The sequence below is a fragment of the Colossoma macropomum genome, unplaced genomic scaffold (assembly GCF_904425465.1).
Source record: "Colossoma macropomum unplaced genomic scaffold, Colossoma_macropomum, whole genome shotgun sequence".
Taxonomy (NCBI): domain Eukaryota; kingdom Metazoa; phylum Chordata; class Actinopteri; order Characiformes; family Serrasalmidae; genus Colossoma; species Colossoma macropomum.
Window position 1 is genome coordinate 3,020,194 of NW_023494793.1, and position 25,470 is coordinate 3,045,663.

General features: G+C 40.5%; 1 protein-coding gene across 3 annotated transcripts in view; it reads left to right on the top strand.

Moving 5' to 3' along the window:
* lzts1 (leucine zipper, putative tumor suppressor 1) overlaps positions 1–25,470 on the top strand; it is a 48,153-nt gene that overhangs the window by 9,990 nt on the left and 12,693 nt on the right. Inside the window, exon 1 of one of the 3 annotated variants that reach the window (XM_036578204.1) lies at positions 23,317–23,426. The exons of the other annotated variants lie outside the window; for them this stretch is intronic. The gene's annotated coding sequence lies outside the window, so the exon portion shown is untranslated. Of the gene's footprint in view, positions 1–23,316; positions 23,427–25,470 lie in introns of those variants that run through there. 3 annotated transcript variants of the gene reach the window in all.

The following is a 25,470-nucleotide window of genomic DNA, read 5'->3' on the forward strand; positions in this document are numbered from 1 at the left end:
CTCTCTCTCTCTCCCTCTCTCTCTCTCTCTCTCTCTCTCTCTCTCCCTGTCTCTCTCCCTCTCTCTCTGTCTGTCCAAAGCTGGAGGGATTGTTTACTATTATAATAAAAATCATTTAGCGATAGTCTGTTCAGCGTCATCAGGTTCTCAGTTGTCAGTTTAAATGCTTTTTAAGTCTCATATTATAAGAAACTGAATTTCTCTGCTTTTTTAAAACAGACCCTGTTAAACGTTTCACTTCCCCTTCCGATTTTTTCCATTTTTTCTTGTTTGACGTCTGAAAACAGCTACTTTTTCTTACATTGGCTAAAAATCATGATGGATGGACCAATAAAAGTGGCCCAAAATGACTTGGAATAAAAACATTTCACATTAAACTAAACGTTAGGAATGTGTTTGCATTCTCCTGTAAGTCCTTTTGTGATATTTTGGACATCAATGTTATGAAAATTGAGCTGTAAAATCAGCCTTTTTTGAAATCAGGTTTGTGATGTCACAACCATGAGCACATTTTCATGGACGCATTCTGTTATCTGCGTTCTGGTTTAGCACCACCAGTCAAGCCTGTGGTAGTTTAGCCCCACCCAATCAGCATATTCACACTCAGAAAATCAACAAAAGCATGGAATTTCGACTGGGGCACACAAAACTTTTACACGCGACTGTATGTATCCTTTAATAAACGGTCATTTCTGCCCCCAAACCCTCAGGCTGGCTTATGGAATCATGTGTAGGAGGGAAATGCAGGGATTAAACACTTAAGGTCATTGAGGAATTGAGGCGTCAGGTGCTTCAGCAGCACTTACGTCTTGTTTAACCCTAACTGTCGTAACTGAACCTGCTTTAAATGAGCTCATATTAATATGTGTCATGTTATCAGTACCGGACCTGTTATGACAGATGCCATAATGTTTGATATCAGTGCAAATAAGCATGTGATTCATTGCAAAAAATGAAGTGAAAGCATCTTAAATACTTAAATGCACTGCAAAAAACTGTATCTGGTCAAGTAAAATGATAAAGGGGAACTCCACTGATTTTGCAAATTTTACTTAATCATTTAATGGTTTCAATGTAAGCAAAATCACTGAGAGTGGTTTGGTGTGAAATGTGTCTTACTAGAGAAATTTACAGTCAGAACTGTTCACCATTACAGTACTAGGAACCAGACGTCTGAAGCCTTTAATGGCTCTAAAAGCTGCATCCCGTTAAGTTATTACACAAAATGGTTATGAATGCACTGCTTGATACCCTGTTTTGTGATAGTTTTGGTATAAAGTTTTGGCCTAAAAATTATTTTTAGCATGAACGTTTATTCCAGGATTAGTTCTGTGTTTCCTCTCAAAAACCGCATCTCCACTGAGATCAGTACGCGAGCTAACGTGCGTTCATAGTTACTGCCTGTAGCTACAGCCGTTCAGCAGCAGCAGCTTCTGTTTACAGTTTATTTTTACGGATTTCTTACCAATTTTGGAAGATGGCAGATTATGTGGAGGACTTTGAGGAGGTCTGTGTCCAAAATGTTGTAGATCCAAATCGATTTGAACCAGAAAACACAAAGGAGCTGCGGCGGTTTAAAGAAGAGAGAGAGGCAGACTGAACCCGCCGGCGCCGATGCAGAGCAGCCCAGGGCAAAAGGAAAGTGCTGGTCTCAACAACAAACCACTTGCAACTCCACTATAGATAGTTACTTTATTGCGTGGCCTGTATTAGACAGTCTGTAAGCTAACGGCTAACAGTGATATCTGCTCGGTGACTAACGTCGACTAATGTACTTCACTCACAAACGTTTCTTACCATGATTCCAGTTTCTGCTGGAGTGAAACTGCAGGGTGCGTAAATCTGCGGCTCTGCAGTCTCCAAAACGAGTGCAGGGTGGAGAGTTCACTGGTCATTTTGGAGAGCAGATAAAATGGTGATTTTGTAGCACGGACATAACGACATCTGGTTCCTACGACTACAGTGGTGAACAATTCTGACTCTAATTTTCCCTAGAAAGCTCTGATTTCACACCAAACCACTCTGAATGATTTGTTTACATCTAATCCATTAAATGACTAATTAATTTTGCTAAATCGATGGAATTCCCCTTTAATTATAGTCAATAAGTCTAATATTTCTCCTGTTGAGATTGTTGTAAGCTTACTTTAAGATTATTTACCTTATTTCTAGACATTTTTACTAGTTCTAAGTCACTTTATTAAGTAAAATTATCTCACTATATTGGCAGATAATTGTGCTTGTTTTAAGAAATGAGCTTAAAACCAGCTAAATTATCTGCCAGTATGGTGAGATCATTTTACTTAATAAAATTGCCAAAAACAAGTAAATAATTTATAGAAATAAGATGGATAATCTTATAATAAGTGCACAGACATCTCAAAATGGGAAATATTAGATACATCGACTAGATACAAGTCATTTCACTTGACAAGATACCATTTTTTCACTGTATGAGTTGATCTGTAAGAATATAAGATTCAGCCTGCTCGAACCCTAACCTCAACCCAAAACCTAAACCCAGCTTACCTTGGTCCTAGCTAGGGGTGGGAATCTCTAGGCACCTCACGATTCGATTCGATTACGATTCAGAGGCGGCGATGCAATTATAAAACGATTATCGATGCATCTTTTTTTTTTTTCTATACATGGTTTCTATTTTCTTACTGTCTGAGGACTTGGTAGTTTTAAAGCAAAGTATTTTTAATGATCCATAATGCATTTATGTCCAATATCTTTTATTAATAAGTCAAATGGAAGTGATGCTGCAAGGGAACTGGAAGGCTCTCATTCACTGCTCTTGTTTGGAGCACATGAGACGCTGCTGCCACTCATCTGCGATAAAATGCGCTGTTACGGTGAAATAAGGTCCAGTGGTGATGGATGACCACGCAGCACTTTATAGCCGTCCTGCCCATTTTCTTCAGTGATTTTATAACTTCGGTTTTGGTCTCGTGGTAGAGACGGAGGGGCGGGGGGTCGCTGTGTCAGTAAAATATCTGCGAGACGGGGCGTGAGCAACATAGCGCGAAAGCCCTGTTTCTCAACGACTGAGAACTGGCGTGCAGACTGCAGGTCACCTAGCGACGAGGTGTCGCCTGGCTAGTAGTGAACGAAAAAGACAAAGAGAAAGACGGACGAACATTTGGAGATGAACGGACTTATTCGCATTTATAAACAGCGCAGTTCGTTTCCTGGTACGTTAAATCTGCAACGAGAGACTGTCAAACAGTAAAAGTTGCTAAGATGAAGTCGCTTCTCTTTCTAATTCTCCCATTCCACCTTAAATGGTGCCGCATTTTCCTTCGGCGCCTCAGTCAGAATTTAAGGTGGAACGGGAAAGTTCAGCAAGAAGCTGGCGAGTGAAAAGTGACTTCAGCCTCGTAAAACAGCCGAAAGCTGAGAGACATTTTACAAGAAACTATTCAACTTCTGAGGAAAAGTTTTCTGGTGGAGATGGAAGAAAAGCGGCTATAGCTAAAGCTTAAAGCAGAGTAGAGTAAATCCACGTTTTTGTTTAGATTTTTTTAGCCTATACTAGGACATCAGCACATACTGAGACATACTGGACATTAAATGTTGCGGCTCTCAAGGTGGTTTGACTGGACAAAATGGCTCTTCTTATCATTTGTGTTGTGACTCCTGACCTAACCTGGCTTTAATGCAGAGGAGCCGGTCGGATTTCTAGTGTGTGTCCACAGACTGTCCGGGCGCTGCACTTACCCACTTCCAGTTCCGAACTTTGCGTTCCTTCAACATTACGTTAGAAATTAAATATTTAGAAAATCGATTTTTGACATTGAATGAATCAATTCAGGATCGTGCTCGGCCGCATCGAGATGCATCTAAGAATCGATTTTCCCCCCACCCCTAGTCCTAGCCCTAACCCTGCTCCAAATCCTAACCCCAACCCCACCACTGTTTAGATTCAACTTAGTTTCAACATAGTTTGTTAACAATTTGAACATCTGTAGATGATCCATAGGGGAACATAGTGGACTCTGCTTGGTCAGTACCAAAGAACACTCGTGACGTAGGGTACTTGACAGCTTCGAGAACTTCGAGCGCTCCACATAGACCACAGCTACACAGGGCAGGTTAAAAAGTGCCAAGCATGAAAAACAATGCAAAACTCGCCTCTTCCATTGAAAACAAAAGAAAAAGGTCCACATAAAACACGTCCACTGTGAACAACCCCGTTATATTACTGAACTCATTGACTTTGTGTTATGCAGTAAAGTGTTACCCAGGTGTGTCTCTGAGGGTTTCTCCTCTCTTTCTCTGAAGCGCATGTGTTTTTAGATCTTCTATTTTTGGTGGTACTTAAGGAGTGAGAGGAGTGAGAGGAGTGAGAGGAGCGAGAGGAGCGCGGACGCTTTTTTGCTGACCTAAAAATGTTTGGATGTCATTTCCTATCCACCCTCTGCCTCCTCAATTATGCTTCACACTGTATGGTTCCTCTCAGCGTACAGTAGAGCAGGAAAGGGCTTTTTATTGTGGTCTCCAAAAGGATTGAAAGTGCTCAGAGCGCCCCCTGCTGTTCGCATTTCAAATTTGTGTTGCCCCCGTATTACGCTATATTTGATACTACACTATATTGCCAAAAGTATTCGCTCATCTGCCTTCACACACATATGAACTTGAGTGACATTCCATTCTTAATCCATAGGGTTTCATAAGATGTCGGCCCACCCTTTGCAGCTATAACAGCTTCAACTCTTCTGGGAAGGCTTTCCACAAGGTTTAGGAGTGTTTATGGGAATTTTTGTCACTCCAGAGAACACGTCTCCACTGCTCTAGAGTCCAGTGCTTTACACCACTGCATTGCGCTTGGTGATGTAAGGCTTGGATGCAGCTGCTCGGCCATGGAGACCCATTCCATGAAGCTCTCTATGCTGTTCTTGAGCTGATCTGAAGGCCACATGAAGTTTGGAGGTCTGTAGCGATTGACTCTGCAGAAAGTTGGTGACCTCTGCGCACTATGTGCCTCAGCATCTGCTGACCCCGCTCTGTCATTTTACCTGGCCGACCACTCCATGGCGGAGTTGCTGTCATTCCCAATCGCTTCCACTTTGTTATAATACCACTGACAGCTGACTGTGGAATATTTAGTAGTGAGGAAATTTCACGACTGGACTTGTTTCACAGGTGGCATCCGATCATGGTACCACGCTGGAGTCCACTGAGCTCCTGAGAGTGACCCATTCTTTCACTAATGTCTGTAGAAGCAGTCTGCAGGCCTGGGTGCTTGGTTTTATACACCTGTGGCCATGGAAGTGATTGGAACATCTGGATTCAATGATCTGGATGGGGGAGTGAATACTTTTGGCAGTATAGTGTATGTCAATGACCTATAGACTTTAAAGGACTTAAATACAGTCTGTCGCACATGTGAGGTCAGAGAACTTCTCTATGGTGAGGTCTGACCCACGAAATCAGACCAGAAATCAAAGGCTTGTTACAGTTATTACATAATAATCTGTCACAATGATCACAACTATTGACCCAAATCGTGACTCGAATGGCTGATTTGTGGTTCTGAACTGACTCCGACTCTGATTTGCAGCAACTAACTCACGACTGGACTTAGCGAGCTTAACTGACTAGACTCTGACTAGACTCTGACTCACGCTTAACTGACTCACAACTCGAATTTGAGCTGAAATGACTCACAACTCCGCTCGGACTCATGCTTAATTTCCCCGCAACTCGACTTAGACTCATGCTTAGCTGGTTCGCTACTCGATTCACGCTTAACTCACTTGTGACTTGGACTAATGCTCAACTCATTACTACTTGACTCAGAGTCACATTTATCTGACTCGTTAGTCTGACTTGCACTTAACTGACTCGTGACTTGACACATACCCACATTTTACTGACTCATCACTCTGACTCGCACTAAACAGACTTGCAACTTGACTTGGACTCACATGTAACTGATTCGCTAATCTGGCTTGCACTAAAATGACTCATGACTCAAATAGATTCATGTTTAACTGACTCACTACTCTGACTTGCACTAAGCTGACTCGCAACTTGACTCAGACTTGCACTTAACTGACTCGTTACTTGACTTGGACATGTGTGTAACTGATTCGTTACTCTGACTCGTGGTTAACTGACTTGGTCTCACATTTAACTGACTTGCAGCTCAACTTGGTTTCGCCCTTAACTGTCTTGCGACTTGATTCAAATGTGTGCTTACCTGACTCCCTATTCTGACTCACGCTTAACTGACTTATGACTTGATTTGTTCTCTTGCTTAACTGACTTGCAACTCAATTCAGACTCCTTCTTTCCTGACTCCCTACTCTCACTTGCAACTCGACATGGTCTCATTTTTAACTGACTTCCTACACAACTTGGTCCCACACTTAAATGACTCGCAACTCGACTTAGTTTCACCCTTAACTGGCTTGTGATTCAACTTGGTTTTGCCCTTAACTTTCTTTCGACTCGGCTCGAATGTGTGCTTACTTGACTCTGACTTGCGCTTAACTGACTTACAGCTCAACTTGGTCTCTCACTAAAATGACTCACAACTTGACTTGGTGCCATGCTTAACTGACGTGTGACTCGACTCGAATGTGTGCTTACCTGACTCCCTACTCTGACTCAAGCTTAACTGACTCGCAACTTGGCTAGGTCTCACACTTAACTGACTTGCAACTTGATTTTGTCTTACATTTAACTGACTCACGACTCAACTTGGTCTCATGCTTAACTGACCTGCGACTCAATTTAGACTCCTTCTTTCCTGACTCCCTACTCTCACTTGCAACTCGACATGGTCTCATTTTTAACTGACTTGCAAGGCCCACACTTAAATGACTCGCAACTCAACTTAGTTTCACCCTTAACTGTCTTGCGACTCGACTCGAATGTCTGTTTACCTGACTCCCTACTCTGACTCACGCTTAACTGACTTGTGACTTGGTTTCATGCTCAACTGACTCACAACTCTTCTTGGTTTCTCCCTCGTGACTCAACTCGGATGTGTGTTTACATCACTCCCTATTCTGACTCAAGCTTAACTGACTCACGACTCAACTTGGTCTCATGCTTAACTGACTTGCGACTCAATTTAGACTCCTTCTTTCCTGACTCCCTACTCTCACTTGCAACTTGACATGGTCTCATTTTTAACTGACTTGCAAGTCCCACACTTAAATGACTCGCAACTCAACTTAATGTCACCCTTAACTGTCTTGCGACTCGACTCGAATGTTTGCTTACCTGACTCCCTACTCTGACTTGCGCTTAACTGACTTGCAACTCAACTTGGTCTCACAATAAAATGACTCACAACTTGACTTTATGTCATGCTGAACTGACTCGTGACTCGACTCAGACTCGCATGAATCAGCTTGTGAACCTCTCTGGTTTACATCATAGTAAACAGAATGTAAACTGAGGTTGGAATGAAGCAAATAAATGTAAATAAAAGAGCAGAAAACCCATTTATTGAGTTACAGTATAAAATAATATAGAAATGCGCACTAAATCACCGCAGCGCTCTGTTTAGTCCATATCGTGCCGTCCCGACTCTGCTTCTTCACTTCTTTATGGATCTGAATTTGAGGCTGAGTGACTGTAACTCTGTACTAAAACACTAAGCGGTCGCTCTGAGTGCCTGAAGGTCGGAGTGAAATGACTCCATCTCCTCCCGTCACTCTCACTCAGAGAGAAGAGCCTCTGAATATTTCATGGAAAAGACGAGAGAGTCTCCGCACTTCCGTCCATTCAGCCCCTAAAACGGCTTCTGGACAGATTCCAGGAGCTTCTACACTTTCAGGACGTTTTTACCGCTGCAGGAGCCAGACAGCAGAAATCGATCACAGCACACGATCTCAATCCACAGCGGCACAAACGGGAGAGTTAAGATCAACATTAATAAGAAAAGGAGAAAAATGAGCAAACCTGAAATCTGGTTATAATTTTTAGTAGTTTAGTCTTAATTCTGTTAACTGGCATGTAGAGAATTCGTAATGAAGGTCCTGTATAAATGAGAGGTTTGTACATATTTATTAATGTAGTTTATTATCAACAATAATATTAAAAATAACATTAATAGGATGTTTATTTCACTAATTGTTATTATTAATATTATTGTAGTTATTATGGTATGGTCTGGGACTGTGGAGCTATTACAGACTTTCTGTTGGACTTTTATAATTATTATTATTAATATTATTATTATTATTATTATTAATATTATTATTATTATTATACCACTCCCCCACCTCCCGCTTCCTCGCTCCTCCACCAGACTGATTTAAGTGTTTTGTGGTAAGAGGATCCACAGGAAGGAAGCAGAGGAGCAATTAACACCTCTCTCTCTCTCTCTCTCTCTCTTCTCCCCTCTCTCTTTTGTCACTTTCTCTGTATCTGTCTCTCTTTTCTCCCTTCTCTCTCTCTCTTCTGCCCCCTCTCTCTTCTCCCCTCTCTCTCTCTTTTCTCTCTGCTTTCTCTCCTCTCTCTCTAGTTTCTTTCTCTCACAATTTTCCCTCTTTTCTCCATTCTCTCTCTCTTCCTCCCTCCTCTCCCTCTTATCTTCTCTCTCTCCCCGTTTCTCTCTCTCTCTTTTCTCTCTGCTTTTTCTCCTTTTTCTCTCTCCCTTTCTTTTTTCTCACTCTCTCTGCTTCTGTCTCTCTTTTGTCACTCTCTGCATCTCTCCAGTCTCTCTCTTTCTCTTGTTTCTCTCTGTTTTCTCTGTTTTTTCTCTCCTCTCTCTCATTCTCTCCCTCTTTACTCTCCATCTCTTTTCCCCCCTCTCTTTTGTCTCTCTCTTTTTTGTCACTCTCTGTTACATTCTTGTCACTCTCTGTATCTGTCTCTCTATTGTTTCTCTCTCGCTTCTCTCTCTCTGCTCTCTCTCTCTCTCTCTCTCTCTCTCTCTCTCTCTCTCTCTGTTATTGTGTAGTGCAGACGTGTTAATCCTGTTTGCTGTGATTGTGTTGTTCAGTGAAAGGAGGATCAGAGCAGCGCTGAGAAAAGGAAAGAATAGAAAAAAACTGGGAATGAAATAAAGGAGAGAAGGATACAATAGATGGGTTTTCGAATGGAGACAAAACAATGAGAAACTGGTCACTGTGAGGACGAACAGCATCTGTGGTGATGGAGAGAGACGTTCACAGAGGGGAAAGAGAGAGAATTGTGGGATACTCTTCTCATCTCGGTCACTTCACTCATACAAATAAAGGTTCTCAAACGGTTCTCAGCTTCAACGTATGTGGAAAAATAGTGTAATTAATAATAATAACAGTTTATTCCATTTAAATTAGCGTCTTTCTCGTTTAATCAAGAGATTAAAATTGACAAAATATAAGACGACACTTAATTTAACAGTAATAAAGTATATATGCAGTATATGTATATTAAAGTATGTGGGTAGATATATACAGTACAACATTATGACCACCTCCTTGTTTCTACGCTCATTGTCCATTTTATCAGCTCCACTTACTGTATAGGTGCACTTTGTAGTTCTACAGTTACAGACTGTAGTCCATCTGTTTCTCTGATACTTTGTTAGCCCCCTTTTACCCTGTTCTTCAGTGGTCAGGACCCCCATGGACCCTCACAGAGCAGGTACTATTTGGGTGGTGGATCATTCTCAGCACTGCAGTAACACTGACGTGGTGGTGGTGTGTTAGTGTGTGTTGTGCTGGTACGAGTGGATCAGACACAGCAGTGCTGCTGGAGTTTTTAAACACCTCAGTGTCACTGCTGGACTGAGAATAGTCCACCAACCAAAAATATCCAGCCAACAGTGTCCTGTGGGCAGCGTCCTGTGTCCACTGATGAAGGACTACAGGATGACCAACACAAACTGTGCAGCAGCAGATGAGCTATCGTCTCTGACTTTACATCTACAAGGTGAACCGACGAGGTAGGAGTGTCTAATAGAGTGGACAGTGAGTGGACACAGTGTTTAAAAACTCCAGCAGCACTGCTGTGTTTGATCCACTCACACCAGCACAACACACACTAACACACCACCACCACGTCAGTGTTACTGCAGTGCTGAGAATGATCCACCACCCAAATAGTACCTGCTCTGTGAGGGTCCATGGGGGTCCTGACCACTGAAGAACAGGGTAAAAGGGGGCTGACAAACCTTTCTAGCCTTTCTTTATCCTTTACAATTAAACAGGCTGTTTCTGTGTTACTGCGCCTTTACGATATGCAAATGAGCTCCGATCTGATTGGCTGCCACGTATAGCACCTCATTCAAAAAGCAGCCCAGGCTGAAACACTCCTTATAACTTCGGCGTGAGTGGGCGGGGCTAAACTGCTTAAAACGTGTCCGAATACATGTAAACATGTCGGGTTTTGTGACATCACAAAATTCAAAACATGTAAGGCTTTCATTTTTGAACAGTACACTCTTAACAAAGATGGTTCTTCAAGGGTTCTTTAGTGAATACAGTGGTTCTATATAGAACCATGAACACTCAAAGAATCATTTGCCTGCTAAAATGGTTCTCTGCATGGTGAAACTGTTCAGATTGATGGAAAATGTGTTGTAGGTGGTTCTATATTGAACCTTTTCGAAAGGGTTCTATATAGCACCAAATTGTTACAAGCTTGACATCAAAACACTAACAGAACCTCTTTTTGTGCTATATAGAACCCTATTCAGAAAGGTCCTATATAGAACCATCTATAGCACATTCTCCATCAATCTGAAGAACCTTTTCACCATGCAAAGAACCCTTTAATCATGACAGTTTCTATATAGAACCTTTTTGGGTTCTTCTATTGTTATGATGTCAAGCTTGGTTTTGGTGCTATATAGAACCGTATACAGCCCTTGAAGTTCGCAGCCCCGTAAATGAGACAGTTCTTGGTAGATGCATCAATTAAAAGGTTCCGTAGGGAGCTAAAAGTGGTTCTTCCATGGCTCCTCCCCAAAGAACCTCTTTTAGGCACCTTTATTTTGAAGAGCGTGCTGTTGAAGTTGGATATCCAGACGGTTTAATCTCTCTGAGTGGCTGGCTCGCGGGTCAGGAGCTCAGAGAGCGCGCCGGAGAGCCGCTCTAATTAGCCCCTCCATCCATTCAGCTAATCACTCCATTTCGCCTTCCCTTCCTGCTGAGAGCCCTTAATTCAAGAGCTCATTCACTAAACACTGGACACGCGCTCACTTTCAGGGGGAGGCTGGTCTAAACTCCGCCCACACAGACACGCAGACCCTCTGAGGTGGCACTGTACGCTAAGAGTGAGCAATCATTAGGGCAGAGCCTGTTAGAGGGAGCAGGAGATCTTTAGATCCCTCACATTATACAGAAACAGGACTGCACCACCACCAGAGGGCGCTAAAGAGAGTCGTCAGTGAACAGGAGTTAGTAATATGAGTTAAATATGCGTCCAGCCGTTCATGCTGGAAGCTCTTTTCGGGGGACGGAGGGAGATCTTTACAGTGGTGGTGATAATCGGTGGGGTAGCACCATAGATATGCAGTCTTGTGCAAAAGTTTGTGCACCCCTGGTCAAATTCAATGTTGTTGTTGATTTTCTCAGTGTGAATAAGTTAGCGCATCCTCTATAGAGAACACACCTCAGCACGTTTTAATACACAATTTTAACTTATGAGGGAAATGAAATGGGGGAAATGCGGCCCGTGCAAAAGTTATGGCACATTTTCTATATTATAAATTTTTTTCCATATATCTATTTCCATATATATGCTAAAGGGTGCCCTACTAAAGTCACCACTCCAGCACCGCAGTTCCCCCAGAAGTGCGCCATCCTCTTAGACTAGCAGTGATTTTTGCCAACTCTAGATTGTTAATTTTTTTTACGATAAAGATCCAGATCAAATGTATTACTTTTTTTCTGTAGAGCACAAAAAGTGATCATATGGAGCTCTGCTGGCGACATCCATATAAACAAAAATAATGTGTGGCCACGACATTATAACGCGTGGGAACGAGATCCTAATGCGTGGCATACTTAGTATGAGAACAAGGCATGGGAACAAGATCCTGCCTTATTAAGCTGTGGTCAAGGCTTATTTATCTCATTCCCACGCCTTACTAAGTCGTGGCCACGTATTATTTTTATTTATACAAAATGTCACCAGCAGGGCTCCGTATGATCATTCATAAAGTAATGCATTTTTTCCTGTGATAAGTCTTTTATTCCATTTCTGTGGTTACAGAAATGAGTTTGGATAAACAGTCCAATGCAGCAGTTTGATAGTTTGAAAAGTTTTGTTTTTTTAAGTGAAAATAAGTCAGCATTTCTTCTAGAGGGCGTAAACTTAAATGAAGCAGATAAAAATATGTAATATGTGCCATAATTTCTGCACAGGCCGCATTTTATATATTTTTTTCCAATACATTAAATTTAGCAAAACCAGTATTTGTGCATTAAAATGTGGCCTGTACAAAAGTTACACCACCTATTTTCATCTGTCACATTTAAGTTTATGCCTTCTAGAAGTTATGCTAACTTATTTTCACTCAGAAAATCAACAAAATATGAAATATGACATGTGCTGTAACTTTTGCACAGGCAACATTTAGGTTTTCTTTTTCCAATATGTTAAATTTGGCAAAAAACAATAATTGTGTGTTAAAATGTGGCCTGTCCAAAAGTTATGTTGCATATTTCATAGTCATATTTTAATTTAATGCCCTCTAGAAGATTTTTCACTTACATTATATTTTTTATATTTTTCACAGAAAATGAAATATATGAAATATGTGTCTTAATTATTTTACAGGCTACATTTTATTTATTTATTTATTTGTTTGTTTTTGTTTTATTTTATTTTATTTTATCCTATACATTAAATTTAGCCAAAAAAACAGTAAATGTGTATTAAAATTTACTTATTTGCACATATAAAATCAACACAACACCGAATTTGACCAGGGGTGCCTAAACTTTTGCATATGACTGCCCATGTATTCAAACAGCTACAGCATCCTTATGAAATAATGGCTCCAATTAGGTTATATTATAAGAAACTATAATATAATTGTAAATCACTGCTTGAGTGGAGTTGGAGTCGGCACAAAGTGAGCTGCTTGGCTGGGGGACAGGTGTGTCGGAGTGACTGGCCGGTCCAGGCTGAGGCTGGCAGGCCGTCAGGGCTTCAGAGAGAGAGATTCTGCTCCGTCTTCATTCAGCACAGCAGCAGCACATCTGCTAGTCGGTTTACAGACGAGCAGATAATGAGACGCATTTAAATACAGCAGCAATTGAAGCTCTCAGGCCAGGACAGAGGGCACAGTGTGACCATGTGTGTGTAGTGATGGTACATATACTCACACTGTCCCACTGCTGGACAGCTGCAGTCACTCATTACACGTCTGAACACCTTTGGATTAAAGGTGACGTCCACCACTTTAAGACTGTCATTTTGCTGTACAATTCCAATCTAGTCACTGAGGTGGCCGACAGTCTGCCCTCCTGACTTTTTCTGCTTGCTTTGATGTCAAAGAATGACCGTGTGTGCATGATAACTTTTCATCAAATTCAAATCATAATGAAATATCTCCTCTTGACGCTCTTAAACATGATGGTTCTTCAAGGGTTCTTTAGTAAAGAAAATGGTTCTACAGCTGTGTCCCAATTCAGGGGCTGCATCCTTCGAAGGACGCGGTCGACGAAGGCTGAACTGAAATGAGACGGTCTGCTCTACGGCGGATTTCCTTGACGCTGTGTCACGAATCGCCGCTCTGTCAACTTCTTTTAAAGTTCTTTAAAGACGGAGAAACTCTGATTTGAATTTATTAGAGCTGGAGATGCTGCACTCTGTCGGCTCTTTGCTCCCTAAAACAAGTTAAGAATGTGTGGACGTGCGTAAGTTTAGCTTCAGACCACACTGGCTTTTTTAACATCTGTATCTTTAGCTATTCGACTCAGTTTAAACCCAGTACTTACATTTAAAGTGTCTCCTCAGCCGCCGTTCGCTCCTCTGCTGACCCTGCCATGTTCTGTTTCTGCTATTGTTACGAAACAAGCCTTTTACAATAGATCAGGGGTGTCAAACTCAACCAGCAAAAGGGCCAGATTAAAAAATCTCATCAAATCTGTGGGACAGAGGAAAAAAGCTTTTACTTCATTTTTAATTAAGGTTGTGCTGTAACTTGAACTGCCCACTGTTTATTCAAAATGCAGAGAAACAGATGGACTACAGTCTGTAACTGTAGAACTACAAAGTGCACCTATATAGTAAGTGGAGCTGATAAAATGTGTATAATTAACTGTATTAAATATATTTGAGAGTTTTTTATATTCAAACTACTGCTAACTTTCAGTTAAACCGCTGCTGGTGTACTGTACATGAAGTTGAACTGTTGGTGAACTTTGACAGGTGAGTTCGCATCATCACCCACTAGCACTGCTGCCTTACCTGTGTTGACTGCTGCAGGGGGCGGGGCTCCTGACAGGCTCATTGGTAGTGCTTTACTAATGATGTAAGCTCAATAAGTTGTTTGCGTGCTTCTACCTGCACTTAGAACAGGTTTAGTCTCTGTCTGTCATCATGACATGGGAAAAACAGTCGGTTCCCCGAAGGCGATTCATCAGAATGAGTCCTGGGTCTTAAAGTGTTTTTCCCAGACGTGAAATGTGGGTCATTAACTCTGTAGCTTCTTTACGCAGTCTTAAAGTCACGTGTATCATAAAAGCGTGTGCTGTTAACACTGTACAGATAAAACTGAGCTAAATGAACAGTTTTACTGTAAAATACTAAAATGAATGCTGGGGTAGCTGTTAGCTGGCCTACATCATCACATAATCCCCTTTAATTTACCTGTTAGAAGCTGCAGTTACTCTCAGAAATAAAGGTACTGAACTGTCTCTGGGTCAGTTCCCCTCTTGTCACTGGGGTGGAACCCTCAAGGCTCCATCTCAGTACCTTTAGTCAGGGAACATAACTGAACCATAATCCACTGAAATGATATGTTCTAAGCTGTACTGACTCCCACACACCCCGTCTCGTCTCCAGGCTTTTATTTTACTGTTCTGTTTTAAAACATTCGGTTATGAAAAGCTACAAATACGAACTTTTCACCTGGAGAAACTTATTTAAGGTTCACAATCAGACCTTAAAACCACTGTTGGAGCTTTGAGGGAACATTTACACTGTTTGGACCTCAATGAACGAGAAACGTACCTGAACAGATTCTTTATTTCTAACAGTGTAGTGTCTGTAAGTAGAAGAGGAGATATATTATTATATGAATTTGGTTGCTGTGTACTACATTTTTCATTACATTTATGGCATTTGGTGACATTCTTATCTAGAGCGACTTACAATTTGATCATTTTTACACAGGTGGGCTTGCCCAAGGACTCATATTGGTATAGTGTAGGGTGCTTGCCCAAATGGGGGATTGAACCCCAGCCTACAGCATAGAAAGCAGAGGTGTTACCAATTACACTGTACCAACCACTGTACTGCTGTTTTGCAGAGAGAAAACATTCTTTACATTTTTGCCAGGTTTTTGACTTTATTTGACATTGAAACAAGCAGAGGTCAGAGGTCTAGACTCAAACCCGTCCGTAAAGAATGTAAATGTAAATATAATTCTGTAAATAAGTATGTAGTTATGTTTAAGTGACATATCAAAACACCAGACTTAGGGCAGACGGAAGCACAAACTAACATAGGGTTAAATGTAACGCACATATATGCTGTAGTTAAACAGACGTTTCTCCAGATTCACCCCAAAGACTGTTTTTGTACCATAAAAGCAACTTTTTCATCAGAAGTGTTTTTGATTGATTGACATGACATATCAAGATGTACTTCAACTGTGTAGTAGGGCAATACACATAAACATACAGTACAATATATTTACAGTAAACAATATACAGCACAATATATAATACACAACATTTACTACAGGAGAATCATGGAAAATTACACAGTCTTTTCCTCTTTTAGAGCCCATTAAGTTCCTGTAAATAAACATCTTCATTTGTAGCAGATGAGCTGCTTGTAATAAAAGCTAATTTTGCTGAAATACTTAAGAATTAATGAGAGAAAACAGCGCGTTATGCTGTGTCCCGCTCTCCTCCACGCTGTAGCACTGCGACCCGAGTCATAAATCACAGCAGTGGAGTCAGTGTGCAGCAGAACTCTCAGAAAGCTTGTTCTACTACGTTCTGATTCAGTGCGAGGGTCCTGCTGTTTGACTTCTGAGCCTCCGCTAACAAAGAGGGCAGATGCTCAGCCAGAGCGGCCGGTAATGAGCCTCCTCTCTCCGCGGCGCACTCCTCAGGGTCAAAGGAGCCCATTATCTGCCTAGTTTAAATACACATAGTGTCCCGCACTGGGAGAGATTAGACCAGCAGAGCGCAGGCCTGACCAGGGCCACTCCGCAGACTTTACATCCTCCATATGCTGATAAAATACACAGCGTATAATGTAGCTGATCTGAAATGCGGGTTGTTGCAATTTATTTTCTCTACAAAATAAAGTTTGAAATCCGTGCAGTGAGGCTCAAGTAAATACTTTCTACAGCTGCACACAACACAGTATATATATATATATATATATATATATAAGAGAAGAAAATATACTGATATCTATCATACTATATGTATATATCGCTGGTGTCAGAAGGAAACCTCGTATCTCCAAAATGGTAACTTTACAGGAGAAGGAAAAAACCTACTCTACTTTTAATGTAAGTCAATGGAACCAGAATTTTTTCCAAGTCATTTTGGATCGTTTCTTTTAGTCCATTCATCATATAATTTACATATAATGTTACGGGTAACAGGTATTTTCAAATTATGTAAAAAAATATATATATAATTTACAATTAAGTGCACATATCATAAAATAAATGTTATAATACATTAAAAAATGTTCTTTACATATAAAAAATTGAAAATATAAACATATTTGACTACATATATAACACTTTAGTACACAATTTCTATTTATTGGTGCTGTAGTTTAGTATAAATCTTGTGTAATATGAATAAATGCATGTGTACAGAGAAACATGTATAGGACTGAAGCTAACATGTATTTATATATATATATTTTAGTACCCAACATCAATGGAAATAGTAGTGGTACCCAAAAGTACATCACCCCAAATATCGTCACTCAGCCAAGACATGTTTGTGTGAAGTTGTGTGGAGCTGTTCAGCGTCTCTAATATACTTGATTACGTGGTTGGTGTGACACATTGTTATCGATTAGAGATGATTTTTTTGAGGTGATATGCTAATCGGTGGGTATAAGCTTCCATTAGCCTCTTAGCTCTAGTGCTAAAACTTAGGAAAGAAATTTTTTCATGCTACCTCATTCATCTGTTGTCCACTTTTGACCACAACAGTCATAATTCATTCACATGACCATCTATTTTCTCCTCGTAAGTAAACGAGCTGAATATGTAGGACTGATATATGTAAATGAGCTCTGTTCTGATTGGCTGTGCCTCAGCCCAGGCTAAAACACTCCTTATACCTTCAGCGTGAGTGGGTGGGGCTAAACTGCTACTGGTCAAATAGGTAGATATATGCAAATGTGTATATTGTTGTGACATCACAAACATGATGAATTGAAATCAGGCTGTTTGGTGTGTTTTAAAGCTTTAAGAATGTTTATATAAACTCTTTATTGAAAATGAGGTTTTCCATGATTCAATTAAACTGAAGTGGGACGAAAGCAGCAAACAGAGCAGTGAGAAAGCAGAGCTTTGTGACAGCTCGAGCAGAAGAGCGCGTAGCGTGGAGAGTCGGCCGGAGAGAATGAGAATATTAATGCTCCTACAGTGAATGTGTGGACGTGTGGATGCCATCTGCTGACCCCCAGGTGCAGGAAAGTGCAGCCGTGAGCGCTTTGTGTTCGTGGTGCTAAATCCTCTACTGTAGATCGGTGTGCGTTATAATGGATTGGCCATGCATCGGCTAGCGACGGTTAGCCGCACGTTTCGCAGGGGGTCTTTGTCCCAGCCATTTGTACAGGGGGAGGAACAAAACCGCTCTCTCGTACGAGCCCACATTCTGAGATAAAGCTCTTTCACGGCTAATTTAGGCCGCTCAGCCTCCTCCCTCAATTACGTCCTGATTCCTATTACCCGTCCACCGCGGGGGCAGTGAGGAACCCCCACCGTGTCCGGCTCACAGCTCACGTTGCACTCATAATTCTCTAGAAGCAGCAAAGCCCGAGCGATCAAGCTCCAATAAAACCCTAAAGCCCTGCAGGCCCCATCAGCAACTCCCCAACCTGCACTAAATCTCACTGCCCAGCTGCAGCGGCCTCAGAGCTGTCCAGATCGTGCAGTTATGGATGGTTAATTTAAAGACTTAAAGCTGTAATGACCCTCCGTGAGGTCAAAACGTTCAGAGATTACAATGTTGTTCGCTTATGAACTTTATGTACCAGTGTTGACCCTATGAACCCCAGACTCATTATTCAGTTATTAATCTTATTACTCAGTACTGTGAGGAACCCTCAGGGCCTTCAGAGAAGGTCTAATGATCTAATAAAGGTCTAATGATTTCTGAGAAAGAAAAAAATTAACATAATGTTTAGTTCATTTAATTTAATAGGATCATTGTGCTTAATATAGTTAAGCTCTGCATCTACTGTACTAACTCTTATTTCATTGTTATGATGGGCAGTTAGTGAATTAGGAGGCAATCAAGCTGCTCTCCCATTGGTTAGGACTTCAGGAGCTGGACTGAAGGACTTACAGGTTAAACTCAAGTGTCTATTCTGGTGCCAAATGTCGCTCAGCGCCGCCCTCTAAAGGCGTCATTAACGACATTGAATAAACAAACGTCGCTCAGCGCCGCCCTCTAAAGGCGTCATTAACGACATTGAATAAACAAACGTCGCTCAGCGCCGCCCTCTAAAGGCGTCATTAACAAACATCAAATAAACAACCGTCGCTCTGCGCCGCCCTCTGATTAATATGTTGTGATTAGTTGCCTATACTATATTTTTGGCAGAGTTTTACTTATTTGCTGTGTAACTGATACAAAGCAAAGGCACTGTGCTGTATGTTTTTACATGCACTGTATATTTATTACTGCAGCCCCCCGTAGCACAAAGTTCTAACTCCTCCTCAGACTTTAGCCTTATTATGTGTGACAATATATCATTTTCTGAATTTCAGAGCTGCTGGAGAAGCTTATCTTATTAACACTGTCTTATTTATCATCATCTCTTTATCAGTTTTCTATATACGTTTCTGATCTGGATCAAGGCCAAACATGAGATCAGCCTGTCTCTCTATTTGGCCTCCATGTCTCTCAGATGGTGTCGTTAATCAAACTGTGGCCTGATAAAGTAGCGCATTATGCATGACAGCATGTCTCATTACTCTGCGTGTGCTGTATCAGTTTGGTAGGCAGATATGATATTTAACAAAAGCTCTGCTGAGGGAGCCTCACTCCACTTAAAACCACATCCATAATTAAAGCCGGTGCTTTCAGAAGACTGACCGTGTCCGGTCCCTCAGGGGCCACGGCCGCAGACTAGACGCCCTCCAGTTCCACAGACACATGCAAATGCGCCAGCCCATTGTCCGGCTCTCGCTGCCCGGTTTCAGCCATTGATCGCATCGATCCCCCTGCTTAGCACTTACAATGAACATTACAGAAATCAATACAGGGCCTTCTGCTGTTATCTCACTGAATCAAAGCAACATCTTGTTGAGGGGGAAGTGAAAAGAACACTTCGGCAAAAAAAACTCATTTACAGAATTTCGCCTTTACTCTCAATGCACTCGATCAGATTCGGTTTTGCACTGAGGCTCATGTAGCCAGTGCTGGACAGTAACAAAATTCCCCCATAATTTAGTCACTGAGGTGTAAACAGAGTGATTCAGAGTGGTTTGGTGTGAAATGGTTCAGATGTCTTTACAGTGGTGGTGATAGGAACCAGGGGTCGCCATGACTACAACACTAATATAGACATTTACTATCCAGAACCACCAGTGAACCTACACGAGTCTTCTGAGTTTATATGGAATGTTGATGATGGAAAATAGTGGAAAATCTGAAATAATAAGTTTTCTTTGGGGACTATTTTGCCTCATAGCGCCCTGCTTATTATGTATCCCTTCACCATGAATGGATTTCAACACCAAAACCTTCTCAAAACTATCATAAAACAGTGTCTCAGTCATCAGGCAGTGAATTCATAACCATTTCATGTAGTAACTTTCTGTGAGGGAGCTTTTAGAGGGGGACGTCTGGTTCCTATCACCACCACTGTGAGAGAACAGAGCGTTTCACACCAAACCACTCTTAATGACTCTGTTTACATCTTAACCACTTAATTATGCACAAATTTTTAAAAATTGCTCTTTAGTGCTGCAGATAAAGTGCAGAAATCCTCCCCTTGAAGAGCTGATAACAGCTGCATCATAATTCCCACCAAACCTAATGCACTTTTTATCTTTCTCTGCATGTTTAGTTGTGCGATTGTTTCAGGGCCCAGTGTCGTTTCCTGCTGCCATCAGCCTAAACTAAACGTGGCTGATGTGTAGTTTCATTAACTCATCATAAGAACAATGAAAAAGTCTAATTATAAAAGTAATCTCACAGCGTCAGAGCGAGTAATGAGGCTGTGTGTGAAGCGCGGGGTCTCGCTCCCCACCGCCGTCTGAAGAGCTAATTCAGCTCCGCTGGGACGCAACAAAGAGGGCAAAGCGCTCAGATAATCAATCTCACAGTGAAACTGGATCCCAGCTCTATCAGACGCTTCCTTTAGCCTCAGACGGTCAGCTTTGCTGGAGCCGCAGTGTTCAGGGAGAAAAGGACTCCGCTCTGAGAAAAAGAGAGAAAAGTAGCTAGCACAGCAGCTAGCACTCCAAACACTCCAAACCCACTTTTAAGTGGTAAAGATAAAGGAGAGGAATCAGAGGAGGAGACTGTGCTTTTCTTCCTCTGCTTAAAGTCATATTTCAGTCAAAAAAATTCCTCTCTGTAATATATGGGTCATTCTGCAGAATGTCCATTTTCATGTCCCTAGCATTTACAGATATATTCTATACATGACTATGAAATATATGAATTAAATGACATAAAGAAAACAAATGGCAAATAAATATTATATATATATATATATATATATATATATATATATATATATATATATTATCAAAAATATATAATATATCTTAAATATATATATAAAATAAAAACCAGCAACAGAGCTTTAAACTCTCTCTAACAGATCCAGGCGGTCAGTGCAGTGTGTAGACGGGGTGATATGAGCTCTCTGTGTTGGTGCTAAATATAACTTATTTTGAGATCACAAGATAAGTAAGTTGTGATCTTGAGAAAACAACATTTATCTTGAGATTACAAGACAAATAGGTTGTGATCTCGAGAAAACAGCATTTGTTATCCTGAGGTCACACGATAAATAAGTCATGATCTCAAGATAACAGTCCAGAATATCACAGCCACCTCATGCCCTCTCTGTACGTCCGTATGTAGCTCCAGAGCTAAAAGCAAACTTTACCATTTGTTTAAATGTAGTTTTTTTGGTGCTGTTTGTTTTGCAGTTCCAGTTGTTCCAGTTAAACAGGCTGTTTTTGTTACTGCGTCTTTAAGGCTGACAGGTGTAAATTTAAACAGCCCTTTTGCTGCATTTGTCTTCTTGTATTTATATACCTGAGGTCCACTTATGGCCAAAAACAGTCATCATTTATCCACGTTACCATTTCCAACCTCTGTTTGTCACTTAGACTAAAAAGACTGATATATGTAAAAGAGCTCTGTTCTGATTGGCTCCCCTGTGCCTCATTCAAACAACAGTCAGGCTGAAACACTCTTTATAACTTCAGCATTAGAGGGCGGGGCTAAACCGCTACACGCTAAATGGGTAGACATATGTAAATGCTTTGGTTTTTGTGATGTCACAAAAAACAGTGAATGCAAAATGCTTACTTTTCATATATGGTCTCTATGGAAACTTAGATGTTTTACTCTTCAATCGTGTTTACATGATACATCAAATCTTTCCTATCAAAGAAAGCGAAGAGAAATCAGTTTTCTCTGATAGGGGCCCTTTAACCGCTGCACTGTGTACGATCCTGTATAAACGAGGCCAGAAGTGAAGGGCTATTACAAGTGGACCAAAGTGTGCGTTCTTCATGCACTCTGTTATGTAAACAGGGGCCCTCCTCCTCTGAAGGGTGGTCACCCCTCCTCATTTATTTGGTGTAATAAACGGGCTGAATATGTGCAGCAGACACACTTCAGTGGATGAGGGGGGCGGGGGGTCTCAGCTTTTCTTTTCAGGAGGAGTGTGTGCTCAGAGTGGGTGTGGGGGGAGTGTGGAGAGGAGGAGTGTGTGGGGAGGGGCAACATGGTCATGTTCATGGTGTAAGATAGAAGGAGGGAATGAAACAGAAGGAAAAAATATATATAATATAAAAACTGGTAAATTTAGGAGAGAAAGATTATGGAAATAAATTGAATGGTAAAGCTCACTTTAGATTGTGGCTGTGTAGCATATATATTTTGACATATAGGCACTTACACATATATAATATATATGGGACATATTATTACATATAGATACTTACACATATATAATATAAATGGGAAATGATTTTACATATAGGCACTTACACATATTTAATATATATGGGACATATTATTACATATAGGCACTTACACATATATAATATATATGGGACATTATTTTACATATAGGCACTTACACATATTTAATATATATGGGACATATTATTACATATAGGTACTTACACATATATAATATATGTTGGGCACATTATTTCATTTGATCACTTACATATATATATATAATACATATTGGATTTATTATTATTATATATAGGCACTTACATATATATATTTATATGTTTTTTATATGTAAGCGACTATATCTAATAACATTATATTTTATATAGTTCTTATTTTATAATTCCACATAGATGCTCATATATATAATATAGATAAATTATGGGGTGTATTATCATTACATTTAAGTGCTTACATAGACCATACGTTCTGACATTGTATAAAAGCAAATGTGCATGGGGGGTGTCAGGGAGCCCCATTGTGAGCAGCCGTGAGTTAATCTGTTCAGCGGCACACGCCGTGTGTAAAGAGCCGTAATGTTCCCTTTTCCCCAGAGAGGGTGGGAGGGGGTGGGTGGCGATGGGGGTCCGGAATCATTTACATATCAGTTATTCAAAAGAGAGAGAGAGAAAGAGAGAGAGAGAGAGAGTGAAGGGAACTGAATGGTGTTGACCCCGCCCCCTTTTGCATGGTGTCTTCTTGTCTGTTGGCAGTATGAAGTATTCAGTGGCTGGTTCAGCCAAGGACAACACACACACACACACACACACACACATACACACACACATTAATCTGTCTAGTGAAGGAAAGTGCATGAAGGAATATGAGGAGAACTCTGCACGGACACTCTGCTGGGATTATTCTCTGACCATAGTAAGTGCTGTGTGTCTTATTTCTGTCTGTAAATGTTTGTAAAGCGTGAACGGTGCAGATAGACAGGGACTGTGTTCATACAGATAGAGAGATGGTCTCAATCAGGTTGTTTACCTGCAGCACATGGTGGTAGTAATATGGAAACTCTCAGTCTGGAGTCGCAGCTCTTTGTATTAAACAGCACCGTCCACTATATTAAAGGAATGATCAGGTGTTTTTCAACCTAATGTCCATCTGCTGCATCTGTAGCACACAGTCAATTACCTCAGAGAATAAGTTCAACACGTCTATCTGTGCCTAGAAAAGTACGGAAAACACATTGACTAAAACTCACTTATCATAGAAGTCAATGGAACCCTGAAGCAACTGCCCATGGGCTTTTATCGTAAGTGAGTTTTGAGTTGTTCTTTAATCAGAACGAGGAAATTATTCACTGTATTTACTGACTGTATACAGCACTATGGCTGCTGTTAGTACATAATAACTGACTTGCTTTGGATTTGGTGGCATGCAAAAGGAAAAAAGGTGCAATATATATTGAACAATATGATCTCTAAAGTCTCTAAATCACTCAGAGTTTGAAATAAAGTTTACTAATCATATATATTAGCATGTATTTGTTATTTTTATTCCAGTATTTAATCATAATACACCAATTTATATCCATATATTGCACATTTAGTAAAAAATATGACACGTACATGCATGCATGTATATCAGTAAAGATAATAGATGACAAAAAAGGCTGCTACAGTTTATTACGCACTATAATAACATAACTGACCTGCATGCATAAGCATGCTAACGGAATTAATTGTCCTAACCGTTACATTATTCCTTAATACAGTCTTCACACATATGTAACTTTTACACTCATATCTATCGTGTTATTCAGTTTATAAAATACTGTATACATGTATATTTTATGATAGCCGTATATTTGCGGCCCTGTATTGTGCATATACATGTATCATACATGTAAGCGTACTTGTGCCAACACAGTGATTCTGATGTCGATTCTTACAGTAATCTGTTTTTTAAAGTCTCCTAAACGGCTCAGAGTCCAGTGTTCAGGGTGTAGATGATGTGAGGGCTCATGCAGTAAGTGAGAGCATCGTTCCTCGAGTCTTTGTATGGAACAAAAGCGTGTGAGTGGATTACATCACTGCTGTGCGAGCCTGCGGGCGGCGGGAGTGTGATTTCTGAGACAAAGCCGCTGATCAGATGGTTTTGTGCTGCACCAAATCACAGGAATATACAGGATGCTGCTCATTACAGCTGAGCTGTGTTTACACGCAGCAGCGGAAACTCGCTCAGCCTGGTTAACAGCAGGACAGATCCACCCTCGAGGTGGAATAGTCATGCTGAATGTGTTTGCTTTAGAATACAGGGTTAGAATTTTAATGATCCAACATTTTTGTCTCTTCCTGTGAAATGAGGAGAGGATGTCGTGTATAAAGGGGACACAAAATTATATAAATAATGGTTAAAGTGGTGTTTTTCTTATTATTTCTTATTATTTTTAGTGTTACAGTTTTTAAGAAAGAGAACAGAGAATGATTCTGTATAATACAGGACAATATAACTGTATAGTGAATTACTCTGATTATAGCAGAGTTATAATAGTACAATAGGACAATATTATAATACTTATAATAGTAGTACTTATTTACTACTATTTATCTGTTATTTATTTATCTACTTCAACACTTTCATTTTCTCTTGATTTACTGCACTGTGTGTGTCACATATGCTGCTGTAACATATTCTGTCTGTCTGGCTGTCTGTCTGTCCCTCTATTTATATATCTATCTGTCTCTGTCTTTCTGTCTCTTTTTCTATCTATCTTTTTGCCTGTCTGTCTCTCTATCTATATATCTATCTATCTATCTGCCTGTCTGTCTGTCTGTCTCTCTATCTATATATCTGTCTGTCTGTCTTTCTGTCTATCTATCTTTCTGTCTATATATTTGTCTGTCTGTCTGTCTATCTATCTGTCTGTCTATCTTTCTGTCTATCTATATATTTGTCTGTCTGTCTTTCT